The sequence below is a fragment of the Nilaparvata lugens genome, chromosome X, assembly GCF_014356525.2.
Source record: "Nilaparvata lugens isolate BPH chromosome X, ASM1435652v1, whole genome shotgun sequence".
NCBI classification, from domain to species: Eukaryota; Metazoa; Arthropoda; class Insecta; order Hemiptera; family Delphacidae; genus Nilaparvata; species Nilaparvata lugens.
Genome location: NC_052518.1, coordinates 93,937,480 through 93,951,868, shown reverse-complemented (window position 1 = coordinate 93,951,868; position 14,389 = coordinate 93,937,480). Strand labels below are relative to the sequence as shown.

Genomic DNA, 14,389 nt, shown 5'->3' with positions numbered 1-14,389 from the left:
TCAACGGTCACGATGGCGGAAGAGGAGTCAAATCCCAATGGCAGAGTGGGCAGAAGAGCCTAGGGGAGTTAACCCTGAAGGAAAATCTGGCAGGTGTCCTAGGCCATAAAGCGGCGGCCCCGCTAAGGCACTCGGGTATTGTGGGCTAATAACCCGCATACCTTAAATCAACCTTATTACTGAAACTGAAGAGAATGAAAACCGGACCGGAAATTTAGGAACATTTGGAATGAAACAAAAAACTCGAATTGGATTTTGGAATATACGGACTTTAGGAGAGAGAGGAAAACTAAGACAGGTGGTTAGGGAGATGATTGCTTACAAATTGGATATTCTTGGCTTGTGTGAGGTTAGATGGCCTGACTTTGGTGAAATGAAAACAAGTGATGACACAACCTTCATCTACTCAGGTAAAACTGGAGAAAATGCAGAACGTAGAAATGGAGTTGGCATACTCATGAGCAAGATAGCTAGGAGGAGCTTAATGAGTTGGAACCCCGTCTCAGATAGAATTTTGACTGCTAGATTCAAAACAAAGATTAGACACGTTACCATTATACAGTGCTATGCCCCAACAGAGACTAGTGAGGATCAAATGAAGGAGGCTTTCTATGAAGAGTTGAATGAAACTATAAGAACTGTCAACCAGAGAGATATAGTAATAGTGATGGGGGATCTAAATGCTAAGTTGGGTGCAGATAATGAAGGATTAGAGCACATAATGGGAAAGCATGGTCTAGGTGAGCGTAACATAAATGGAGAAATGTTTATTGACTTTTGTGCAGACCGTGATCTTGTAATTGGCGGAACTCTATTTCCTCATAAGAAATGCCACAAAGTATCCTGGGTATCTCCAGACCATCTCACTGAAAATCAGATTGACCACTTTGCTGTTAGTAGAAAATTCAGGAGGTGTCTCACTGATGTACGAAATAAGAGAGGGGCAGATGCAAATAGTGATCATCATTTAATGGTAGCTACGTTTGCTATGAAGATAATGGCTGCAGGGAGGAAATTTGTAAGTCCCAGAATGCGATTTGATGAAGCAAAGCTGAGGAATGAGCATGTGAAAACCCAGTTTGCTCTTGAAGTCAAAAACCGCTTTGATGTTTTGATGCAGAAGAATGATGAGAGAAGTGTTGACAGTCTATGGATGAATGTTAGAGAAGCTTACCTAGAAACAAGCAAATCTGTTCTAGGTAAGAGAGATCACCAGAAGAAGGACTGGATGTCTGAACAAACATGGGATCTTATACAGCTCAGAAAAGTTAAGAAAGCCAACATCAATACGAGCAAAACTAGGTTGCAGAAAAAACAGGCCCAGGATGAGTACTCAAGAACAGAGAAGGAGGTGAAAAAGTGTGTCAGAAGGGATCACCGAAAGTATGTAGATGATATGGCAGCTAGGGCAGAGCAAGCAGCAAGGATAGGTGACAGCAAAGAGTTGTACAGAATCACAAGAGCTTTATCCAAGAGATCCTATCGAAATGATGGCCCAGTAAAGAGTAAGGAAGGGCAATTGCTGACTAGTAAGGATGAGCAACTTGAAAGATGGAGAGAACACTTCATGGAAATCTTCAATAGGCAAAATGAGATAGAGGATCATGAAGAAATAGAGCACAGAGATGGGCCAGTGGTCACAGACATAGAATGGGAAGTGCCAACAAAAGATGAGGTGAAGAAGGCTATAAGTGAGATGAAAAATGGAAAAGCTCCTGGCTCAGACAATATCTCACCAGATGTTTTAAAAGTTGATGTAGAGACAAGTGCTGATATCTTGTATCCCCTAATCACCAAAATTTGGGAAGAAGAAAGAGTTCCTGCAGAATGGAAGACAGGTACTATAATGAAGATACCCAAGAAAGGTTGCTCTACAGATTGTGTAAACTGGAGAGGGGTAACACTGCTCTCAGTGCCTAGTAAAGTGCTAGCAAGAGTAATCCTAAACAGGATAAAGGATTCTGTTGAAAGGAAAATACGGAGAGAACAAGCTGGTTTTAGGAAGCACCGTAGCTGTGTAGATTTAATAAACACACTGAGGATAATTTTAGAGCAAAGTGTTGAATGGCAGAGCACTGTTTACCTGGCTTTCATCGATTTCGAAAGAGCTTTTGACTCAGTTAACAGAAGAGTGATGTGGAGTACACTGATTAATTATGGCATCCCACAGAAGATGGTGAGCATTCTGAGAAATATGTATGAGGATTGTGAGTGCCGTGTCCTCCATGCAGGAAGTTTAAGTGAACCCCTACCTGTCACTTCTGGAGTCCGTCAAGGCTGTGTGTTGTCTCCCACGTTATTCTTGCTGGTTTTGGACAGTGTGATGAGAAGAGCTGGTGGAGGTAGGAGAAGAGGGATACCTTGGGGCCTAAGAGGGTGGCTAGAGGATCTGGACTGATGATATATGTCTACTGGCACAGCGCTTTACTGACATGCAAGAAAAGCTGAGAAATATTTCAAATGAGGCAATAAAGGTCGGCTTGCAGATAAATGCTAGAAAGACAAAGGAAATGAGAGTAAATGCAAGAACAGACATGCCTTTGAAAATGGGCGACTCCAATATCGAGCTGGTAGAGTCCTTTTTATACTTGGGTAGTATGGTCACTGTAGAAGGAGGAGCTGATCAAGATGTAAAGAGTCGAATCAAGAAAGCAAACAGAGCTTTTATACAATTGAGGCCAATTTGGGCATAAAAAATATATCCAAAGCCACAAAGATTCGACTCTTTAATAGCAATGTAAAATCAGTCCTCTTATATGGATGTGAAACCTGGAAGGTGACTACAGTGGCCTCTAAAATGTTACAAGTATTTGTAAATAGATGTTTGCGTCGCATAATGGGCATCAGATGGCCAGAGGTTATCAGCAACGAAGCACTATGGGAGTCTACCTGTCAGGATCCAATCCAAATGCAGATAAAAAGAAGGAAATGGAGATGGATTGGGCACACGTTGCGCAAGGAAGAAGGTGCCATTGAAAAAGACGCATTGGACTGGAATCCTCAAGGACACCGTGCAAGAGGACGCCCAAAAATCATGTGGAAGCGTACCATCCAGACAGAAATTGGGAAAGCCGGCAAAACGTGGTTGGAGGTGAAGGCGTTAGCACGCGACAGAGTTGGATGGAGGACATTCTCGGAAGCCCTATGCTCCTCAAGGAGCGACAGGAACTAAGTCAAAATCGTCTGCCCAGGGGGGGGGGTAATGTGGCGAAACATATGATTGCCACCTGTGATGATTTCACCTGGCATAGTTTGTTTATCACTTGTAATATTTCATTTCAATAATTATCCAGAGTTCAATTTTGTCATTCCAACATTAAAAATATTTTATCATTCATATGGTTTCATTAAATCAATTTCAACATAGGAAATCAACAGATTAAATTCCTATATTATGTAGTATTCATTATTCAGTCTCATTAGGAAAAAAGATATATCTTATTCCTAAAAAATATTGGTCCATGATTGAATAATAAATTTTCATAATATTGAGATTGAATATATTTTAATTATATTTCTACAATTTTAAAAAATGATCTGGCAACGTTGCAGAGCTAGAAAATGATAGCACTATCTGCTTTGTCAAATGAGAGCCGACAGCATCACCATACATACATACAAATATATACGTGTCCCGTGTCCCGTTCCAACTAGTGCCAGGTCTGGGTATGAACAATGCCTCTCCATCTTCATCGGTTTTCCCACCATCGCTAGTCTTCAACCTGTCGCCATCTGCATCCTCTCTTCTACATCCTTGACTACTGTGTCTTTCCATCGTCGTCGCGGTCGTCCTCTTGGTCTCCTTCCTTCAATCCTCATCTCTTACATTTTCTTTGGCAGTCGATCCTCTGCCATTCTCTTCACGTGTACAAACCAGCATACTCTCATGCTTTCTATCTTCTCCATTATGCTTTCCATGTTCAGTTCTCTTCTTATCTTCTCATTTCTAACTCTTGTCTCTACGTGTCTTTCCCTTTATTGCCCTGAGGAACCTCATTTCTCCTGCTTGTATTCTACTCCATTCTCTCTCTGTCATCGTCCATGTCTCAGCACCATACAACATCATAGGTACTTAATACATCATAGGTACTTAATACATCATAGGTACTTAATACATCTTATACAGCACCAATGTTAATTAAATACTGCCATATGATTTATATATGATAAAAAGTGAGTAAAAGATAAAGAACAATAGTCCATTCATATTATTTATGTCATAAATCGAGAACAATGTTGAAAGGATCAAGCCAAAAGCATAATCTTTAAATTGTTTAATCATATACACTTCATTTATTGCTTGATAAATAGAATTCCCTAGTGGAAGAGATCCATAGAAATCGATAGAAAAACTCTATTGATATCAATATATGCTCATGGATATCAATACATGTTCATGGAAATCAATAGGAGTTCATGGATATCAATACACATTACGGTAAATACAGTCAATGAACCTCTATTGATATCACTGTACGTTCAGTGATATCAATAGGTGCTCATGGATATCAATAGAAATAATGGTAAATACAGTCAACGAAAATCTATTGTTATCACTAAACTTTTAGTGATATCAATAAAAGTAAATGGGTATCATTCAAAGTAAATACAATCAAATAGAAATCATGGTAAATACAGTCAATGAACTTCTATTGATTATATAAAATCTTTATTGATATCAATAAGGACTGGTTTCTGAGCTCTCAGGCTGATATTACCCATGTTAACACACGATGTGAAGATCACGTTTCTTCACATGAATAAAAAGTGAAAATGTTAAAAGTGAAAATCAAACATTTTTTCAACTCTCAATTTAGGCTTTCTGACCAACAGTTCGGATGTAAAATCGAATTTCAACCCCTTTCTATCTGTTGCAAAATCGTTTACAACACACCGTTATCGAGATAAAAAAATTTTCACGCCAATTAAATTTTTGATGGAAATTTTTTCAATTTTCCAAAAAGTCTCACTTTAAGCTTTCTGTTAATTAACTCGGGTGCAGAAGTGAATTTCCAGCACTTTTTGTCTCTTGTGAAAATCGTCTACAGAGCACCATTAACGATATATAGACCTTTTGCGGAACAATGTATTTTTGATGACTGATTCGGGTGTAGAAATGAATTTCCAGCACTTTTTGCCTCTTGCAAAAATTGTTTACAGGGCACCGTTAACATGACTGATTCGGGTGTAGAAATGAATTTCCAGCACTTTTTGCCTCTTGCAAAAATTGTTTACAGGGCACCGTTAACAATATATAGACCTTTCGCGGTAATTTTAAATGCAGTTAAAAACTTAGTAATCATTTTGGCAGATTTTCAATTTTCCCGGAACAAAGTATTTTTGATGACTGATTCGGGTGTAGAAGTAAATTTCCAGCACATTTTGTCCTATGTGAAAATCCTGTCAAATGTGCCGTTAACATGCTACTGACGTTTAAAATTTAAAAAAAATGTAGTTTATCTTTAAAAATTCTGAAAAAAATCATGAACGTTTCTGTTCATATTATCAACCTTGTCCTAGAATTTAGAATGATTCTATCAAAAATTGGAAAAGTTATAACACTTTTTCAAATTAGATCACAGTCTATGAGGAAAATCATGCAGTATCTGGAATTACTCACACAGACTTTGAAATGATTTTTGGGGTTTCAATTCAAATAATAACAACGTACTATTTTATTGTTTCCAACATTATTTCAGTGTCAAGCACAAATGTCCCCCCATAAAAAATCATTAATCTCCACCTGAAATTAATATCAAAAGTTCTAATAACAGTAACATTGTCAATAATTTTGAAATTGCCACCAGTACTATGGTATAGAATGAAAATATCAATATATTATCAATAATATTGATACTGTGAAATGGAAATATCAAAGTTTTAACAATCAATATATCAAACTAGTTCTAACTTTTTTCCCGGGGTAAACTGATTTTATTGCATTAAAAATGTAGAAATCAGGATTGTATTCTACTTTACTTATTTAAACTATGTAATTTGAATAATACATTTCCAAACAAAGATGTAGATGATGTTTGAGAATATATAATTATTAATAGTTGATAATTATTATTTATCGATGTATTGATAATATTATATCAACATTTTGGGTTTATCGATAGAATGATCATGATGATGCGATGCACAAACACAATGCATTTTGAAAGGGACCAATGGTTTTTGGAATGAGTTTCGTTCGTAGTTTGTAATTTTTGTGATTTCATCCAGGGAATATAGGTAAGTCGAGTGATTTTGTTTTTATTGATGTACCATAAAATGAAAGAATAAATTTATTATAGGTCTAGATACTTATATACTTATAGTCATCTTTTCGAAAGACTATTATAGTTCAAGCATAACATAACCTCATAACACAACACTTAATACCATATTATTTAAGGCATAACTTAATAATAATAAGAGAAAAGCCTCTTGAATTTATCATTGCTAAAAATAAGATGATTATTATTCTAGGCAGACACATTCCAGGGTTATGCTGGTACATATAAATTTAAATGTGTAACAAAACTTTTTATTTACCTAAGTAATTGATGTCACCACAAACTAATCTACACTCATCTTATTATAATGAACTTTAATATCAATAATATATGACTGTGGATTGATAGATTATAAGACTAAAGGCTAGATAAATTTTAATGGAATACCTAGTGAGCATTATTATAAGATATCTTTATTTTATACTTCAAATAATTTTGAATAGTTTTGAATTGAAGTAGCCTATAGTAGATAAAATTTAATTGCTTTCTATTAGAACTTATTCAGTTGTTTTCTGGACCAGCAAGCTTTATTTAGACTTTTTCCAGCAAGCAATTGATTTATTTATTTATATTAACAGCTTTATATCTTATTCCAATTTAGAAAAACTATCAGTGTAGTCCTCTCATTTTAGCAATATATATTTTATATAATAAGAGAGAGTGAGACTGTGTGTTTGCAACATGTTTTTTTTTCAATTTTCCAGTCAAAAAAAATTATTTGAAATATGTTTAATTATAAGTAAACTTTTGTTCCATCTCTGATAGGAGCTGTGGTGATGAAATTTTCCAACACAAAAGAAAAAGACATGGAAGCAGTAATCAAACACTGGCTGAAATCTTCAAAAACTCGGTTTACCAGCAAAGAGAAATCTAAGTAAGTCTCAATTTTGATTAATTTAAAACAGAATCTAAAGTCAAACAATTTTTTTCTATTGGTGATGTCCACATGAGCTCTAGGCTTGTGCTAATCATTATAAGTTAGTAATCAATTATACTGGGTGAGTCATATGTATGAGAACCTTTCAATAAATTAGAGACTGTTGTAGATATAATACTGTAGCTTTCAGGATATGTTACTGGTCAAATACTCTAACTTTTGACGTACGGTACAACTGAATTTCAACCCCTTCATAAGGGTGTGACTAGGTTCAGAATGTATAATATGGTGAAGAGTTTCAACTCGAATATTTTTAATGTAAACGCCTATTGTGTGGTACATTATTTTAAAGGGCTTTTTAAAACAAGAAACATAACATCAATTAAAATGTACTATGAAACTTGAATCCAAAATGGTGGCTCATTGAAGTTACAGTTTGTAAAGAAATGAGGGGTTGTAACTCAAATATTTTTAATGTAAACACCCATTGTGTGATACATAATTATAAAGGCCTTTTTAAAACTAGAAAGATGACATCAATAAAAATCTTCTATGATACTTTTATCCAAAATGGCAGCTGATTGAATTTTATCAATTATTTCTTTAAAAACCAAAACTTCAATCAGCCGCCATTTTGGATAAAAGTATCATAGAAGATTTTTATTGATGTCATCTTTCTCGTTTTGAGAAGGCTTTTAAGATAATACACAATGGGTATTTACATTCAAAATCTTTGAGTTACAACCTCCAAGTCACCCCCTTATGAGGGGTTGAAATTCAGTTGTATGTCAAAAGGTGGAGTATTCGACCAATAACTCATCCTGAAAGTTACAGTATTATAACTACAACAGTCTCCAACTTATTGAATGGTTGAAGACTGTGATGTTTTGAAAATAAATTAAATTGTAATATAAATTATTTTTGTTTCACCATTTTATTAAAGCAAAAATCTCCCTATTGGCCATCCAGACATTTATGGTTTTTTCCCATTGGGTGATGCAAAGCTAATACAAGCAAATGGCTGATACAAAGTCCAACAGCTGAAAAAAGAAGCTTACATGGAAAATATTTGAAATTTGTCAGCTGTTGAATGATTACAAATGAAAATGAGCTTTCTTTTTGTAATTATAGTGTCCAGCTGTTAGATTGCATATATCACTTACTAGGAAAAATCCATAATGTCTTTGACTCTATAGTTGAATTTAATTTTTATTCAGTTTTGTGTAAAATTATTGTATAGTTAGGGTAGAGAATCTACTTCACATTATATTGTGGTTATTCAAAAGTTTTATAAGATTTATAGTTTTCTAATGTAAAAATAAAGAATTGAAAAGTTTATTTATTCAGAATAATTAAGGTAATCCTTCTCCATCTTTTCACGATAAAATATTGTAAAAATGTATTTTAAAAACGTTATTTTCATGTGAATTTTTGGAAATTTTCATGTGAAAGAAATGACCAAATGTGGGTCAAGAAATGTAGAAAAACCCGTTTTATTCATGTTCTTTTCTGAGAGTTCAGTATACATGTCAGTATAACGTGGAAATGTAGAAACAAAAAAAACGTTATTTTCAAGTTTCAGTTTCACGTGAAAAGTTGGAACATTTCCACTTTTTTCACGTGAAAAAAATGGGATTTTCTCGACTTTTCCACCAGACATTATAATGTAAAACTGTGAGGACATAATTTTCACATGAAAAAAAAACGCTCTTGTGTTATCTTGGACTTTCCTTTCACGAGAGGGAGAGTCATACATATTTAAATACATTTTTAGGTTATTAAATAAATTTGCTCAGATTAATTCAGGAAATAAAATTTTTATTTTCTAATTTGTAAAGATTGTATACGTTGAACTGTTATTTGTTCTAGAAATGTTCAAACACCGGATCCTGGAGGAAAATCTGAATGCTTCAAAAATTGAGATTGAATTGAGGTGCAGTAACATAAACCAGTATGTAGCTCAAAAAATTGCTACTTTAAACAGGAAGAGATTAAAGTATTCTGGAGCACCACAATAAGGACCTTTCTTAATAGATAAATGACACACATATGAGTTATTTTAATAAAAAACTTCTCACATTATTCATGTCTTAACTATTTACATCCCTTAATTTTTTATCAATATGTCAATAGACATCTATTCACTGAATCCAATTCACTTATATTAATTATAGATAATTAAACAGGTATACTCTCTTGTCTGATGCCAGTTACAGCTGGGTTTATATTATATATTATAATCCTTGCAAATGTTATCTTCATCCCAAGCTGCTCTCCTAGATTTAAAAGAGGATTTTCTCTATAAAGGGGACTGGCTGCTTATAGATGGCTATTGATCTGTATTGATATCAATACAGCTGGTTATGTATTATCCATGGCTACCTATTGATGTGTAATGATATCATTAGGTATTTGGGCCAATAAACATCAATACATATCCATGGAAATGTATTGATGTGTATTGATATCAATACAGCTGGTTATGTATTGATATCCATGGATATGTATTGATTTGTATTGATATCAATAGGTATTTGGGCCAATACACATCAATACATATCCATGGAAATGTATTGATGTGTATTGATATCAATACCGCTGGTTATGTATTGATATCCATGGATATGTATTGATTTGTATTGATATCAATAGGTATTTGGGCCAATACACATCAATACATATCCATGGATACCTATTGATGTGTATTGGCCCAATACCTATTGATATCAATACATTTTTTTTTATTGATCTCTATTGATCACTTCCACTAGGGTTGTGTAGCAAATATCAAAATAGCAACCTTGAATATGATTCACAGATAAATTGGGCCTAATTCAAAAGAGGGTGTCAAAAATGCATAGTCTTGTAAAAACACTTAATAAAAAATACTTCCAAACCAGATAACAATAATCAGCATTAAAAGTGTCAGGGTTATAAAATGAGAATTAACCCACATAGGCCTATCTATGTCATTCAAGAGCTTTCTTAATATTATTTTAGATTTCTTGTTGCATCACTTCATAACATACAGTATTGATTTGATGAACGATTGCTACAATAAACCCAACCTTATAAACCCAAACCAAAACCTTTTAATCCTTAACTGGAACGCTAACCTGACCTATCCTTTCGAACTACCAAACAATTATCAAATCTTACCTGAAACCCTCTACATTTTCTGTATGGCTCCAATAATTATTTAAGTGAGTAAATACTATTAAAGTATGATTTTCAATCCTTTACAACACTACTCTAACAATGACATTTCAAATCTAACCTTATAGTACTACACCAGCATTTACTTTATCTAACAACTAAAACAAGGTTACTGTGTTTTTATTCCATAAAAATTCTTCATTGGTTGCCAAATTCCAAACCTTCCTAAAAACCCCAACCGTTTTCAAACTTATTAACCTTTCCAGTAATACCGAAGTATCAATTCCAGTTATAGAAATACTAGAAACTACACCAATATTGTAATCTGAAAAAATCTATCGAAACAGTAAAGTTTTTAATACAAGTAGCAAATAATTATTTGAAATAATTCAAATTACACCCCCGCAAGGCCAAGGACGTACCCACCACCTGAATATCCCAAACAATATTTTAGTACTGTGGATCCTATTTAAGCACTGAATATCGTGAAGAATCCTATCTTGTCGACAAAATATCAACACAGATAACACAAGAATATTTAGAATATATAGCACAAGAATATATACTTATGATATATTTTCTCTACAATATCATGTGTCCTGTACTGTCAGATGTCAAGTGCTGAATATCGTGAAGAATAAATCATGTCTTTAATATTACAGGATATCAACAAAAAATGTTCATTTTCATTTTCTAGAAGATATTAGGAAACTGAATAGATGAAAAATCCAATTTTTCCATATTTTACTGTCATTACCTTAGACAATGTCATTTTGCACAATTTTGCCATATTCTAATGTCGTTACCTACCTTAGACAAGGTAATTTTGCCACATTTTATTGTAATTATTGTCCTAGACAATCTAATTTTTTTCACAGAAATTTCTTGCAATTCAATATCTTCTTTGCTCTGGACATCACTTTGATGTTTATGCCTCAGCGATGAAGAATCGTCAGACAAATTTGAATCTGGAAAACAGAAAAAAGAACCTTTATAATTAGATATCATGGATGATGGTTACGTTATTGAATAAGAAAAACATGCACACCTAATTTCAAAGTTCAATGAGTTTGGATTGATACATCGGATTTAACAAAGACTACATCTGGGACTCTTATTTTAAATACTAAAATAATGTATCGATGTGCCTTATTCACAAATAATATTTTAATATACTTCAAAATAACCAAAAACTTTTTTCAAGTAGCAAATTTCATTGTATAATCGACTCTTAATTATTGTGCAGTGATTGTTAATTTATTCACTGATGATCATGTTTCAGTTAATTCTCTGAATATGAAGAAAAATGAGTACAAGATAACTTAGTACGGTACGTAGGTTAAAAAATGATTAAATAAAGTCAATGATACTGGATCATTTGAAATAAATGAACTTGATTGAAACTTCCTATGAATCAGAAGGAGGGATGATGAAATTCAACAAGACTAGTTTGAAATCAGCACGGCTTTGACAATTGGATATCTCTTAAAACTCCAACAACTGACTTCTTTCTCTTCAAAGTTCTTACATAATGTTGTGAAAAGCTTACCTTTCGATACAGTTTTGAAAATCCTTTCTGACAGCTGTTATTAGATTGATTGTGATGTAATGTTTACATTATAACATGGTCGCAGATAAAGAAATATTATGATGAATAAGATAAAGAAGTATTATATGATGCTCTGTAAACGTTGACATCAATGATATAAGTTCCACATAATTGATAAAAAACTAGGAACACATACCTTGCCTGTTACTGCACCTAGCTCGTTTGCTAGCTATTTTCGCTTCTTGTTTGATAAATTAGCTCGTTGGTTAGTAAAGCCTCATGCTTTATCTGGCCCCCTAGCCTTACGGGTACATAATAACATCACTAGTACATCACTGGTACACCTAACATCACTGGTAATGTTAGCTGTTCAGTGGTTAATACCATATTATGGTATTAACCACTGAGCAGCTAACATTACCAGTGATCTAATATTCTAAAAAAACACAGATTGCAATATTACTCTACTTATTGACACAAGAGATACACTAAGCTCTAATAAATAAATATAATAAAGACCATCAGTAGATAATGAATTTGGGTAGTACACTCACACCACTGGATAACTATGTAATAACATATAGAAAACATAGCATAAGACAATATCTCATAATATAGGTCGTTTATGTCCCAAATTTCAAGCCGATTTTTGTTATCTCATGCCGATTGCTGTCTATCATTACTGTTGAGGCCGAGTAAGTGTAAAGGGCCCTACACACCTACGGATTTGGCTCGCAGATTTGTCCTGTGTTGGCTCTTGTCGTTGAACGACTCAGAGCAAAATCACTACACACTAGCAGTAAGCAACACAAGCCCGGCCTGCCCTACTTTTCAACGCTATCCTCTCCACCAAAATCACTACACACTAGTAGTAAGCAATGCGAGCCCGGCCTGCCCAGTAATACCGAAGTATCAATTCCAGTTATAGAAATACTAGAAACTACACCAATATTGTAATCTGAAAAAATCTATCGAAACAGTAAAGTTTTTAATACAAGTAGCAAATAATTATTTGAAATAATTCAAATTACACCCCCGCAAGGCCAAGGACGTACCCACCACCTGAATATCCCAAACAATATTTTAGTACTGTGGATCCTATTTAAGCACTGAATATCGTGAAGAATCCTATCTTGTCGACAAAATATCAACACAGATAACACAAGAATATTTAGAATATATAGCACAAGAATATATACTTATGATATATTTTCTCTACAATATCATGTGTCCTGTACTGTCAGATGTCAAGTGCTGAATATCGTGAAGAATAAATCATGTCTTTAATATTACAGGATATCAACAAAAAATGTTCATTTTCATTTTCTAGAAGATATTAGGAAACTGAATAGATGAAAAATCCAATTTTTCCATATTTTACTGTCATTACCTTAGACAATGTCATTTTGCACAATTTTGCCATATTCTAATGTCGTTACCTACCTTAGACAAGGTAATTTTGCCACATTTTATTGTAATTATTGTCCTAGACAATCTAATTTTTTTCACAGAAATTTCTTGCAATTCAATATCTTCTTTGCTCTGGACATCACTTTGATGTTTATGCCTCAGCGATGAAGAATCGTCAGACAAATTTGAATCTGGAAAACAGAAAAAAGAACCTTTATAATTAGATATCATGGATGATGGTTACGTTATTGAATAAGAAAAACATGCACACCTAATTTCAAAGTTCAATGAGTTTGGATTGATACATCGGATTTAACAAAGACTACATCTGGGACTCTTATTTTAAATACTAAAATAATGTATCGATGTGCCTTATTCACAAATAATATTTTAATATACTTCAAAATAACCAAAAACTTTTTTCAAGTAGCAAATTTCATTGTATAATCGACTCTTAATTATTGTGCAGTGATTGTTAATTTATTCACTGATGATCATGTTTCAGTTAATTCTCTGAATATGAAGAAAAATGAGTACAAGATAACTTAGTACGGTACGTAGGTTAAAAAATGATTAAATAAAGTCAATGATACTGGATCATTTGAAATAAATGAACTTGATTGAAACTTCCTATGAATCAGAAGGAGGGATGATGAAATTCAACAAGACTAGTTTGAAATCAGCACGGCTTTGACAATTGGATATCTCTTAAAACTCCAACAACTGACTTCTTTCTCTTCAAAGTTCTTACATAATGTTGTGAAAAGCTTACCTTTCGATACAGTTTTGAAAATCCTTTCTGACAGCTGTTATTAGATTGATTGTGATGTAATGTTTACATTATAACATGGTCGCAGATAAAGAAATATTATGATGAATAAGATAAAGAAGTATTATATGATGCTCTGTAAACGTTGACATCAATGATATAAGTTCCACATAATTGATAAAAAACAAGGAACACATACCTTGCCTGTTACTGCACCTAGCTCGTTTGCTAGCTATTTTCGCTTCTTGTTTGATAAATTAGCTCGTTGGTTAGTAAAGCCTCATGCTTTATCTGGCCCCCTAGCCTTACGGGTACATAATAACATCACAAGTACATCACTGGTACAC

At 33.6% G+C, this 14,389-nt stretch overlaps 1 protein-coding gene and 3 long non-coding RNA genes across 4 annotated transcripts in view; 2 read left to right on the top strand and 2 right to left on the bottom strand.

Moving 5' to 3' along the window:
* LOC111044752 (WASH complex subunit 4) overlaps positions 1-14,389 on the top strand; it is a 156,063-nt gene that overhangs the window by 122,583 nt on the left and 19,091 nt on the right. The gene's annotated exons all lie outside the window — the stretch shown is intronic.
* Positions 6,159-9,239, top strand: LOC111054229. Its single transcript, XR_005573235.1, has 3 exons — positions 6,159-6,237; positions 7,047-7,155; positions 9,028-9,239. It is a non-coding gene; the product is annotated as an uncharacterized LOC111054229 (long non-coding RNA).
* On the bottom strand, positions 11,046-12,155 carry LOC120354835. The gene is made up of 2 exons (XR_005573233.1): positions 12,060-12,155; positions 11,046-11,282 (listed from the first exon to the last, which is right to left on the bottom strand). It is a non-coding gene; the product is annotated as an uncharacterized LOC120354835 (long non-coding RNA).
* On the bottom strand, positions 13,228-14,354 carry LOC120354834. The gene is made up of 2 exons (XR_005573232.1): positions 14,242-14,354; positions 13,228-13,464 (listed from the first exon to the last, which is right to left on the bottom strand). It is a non-coding gene; the product is annotated as an uncharacterized LOC120354834 (long non-coding RNA).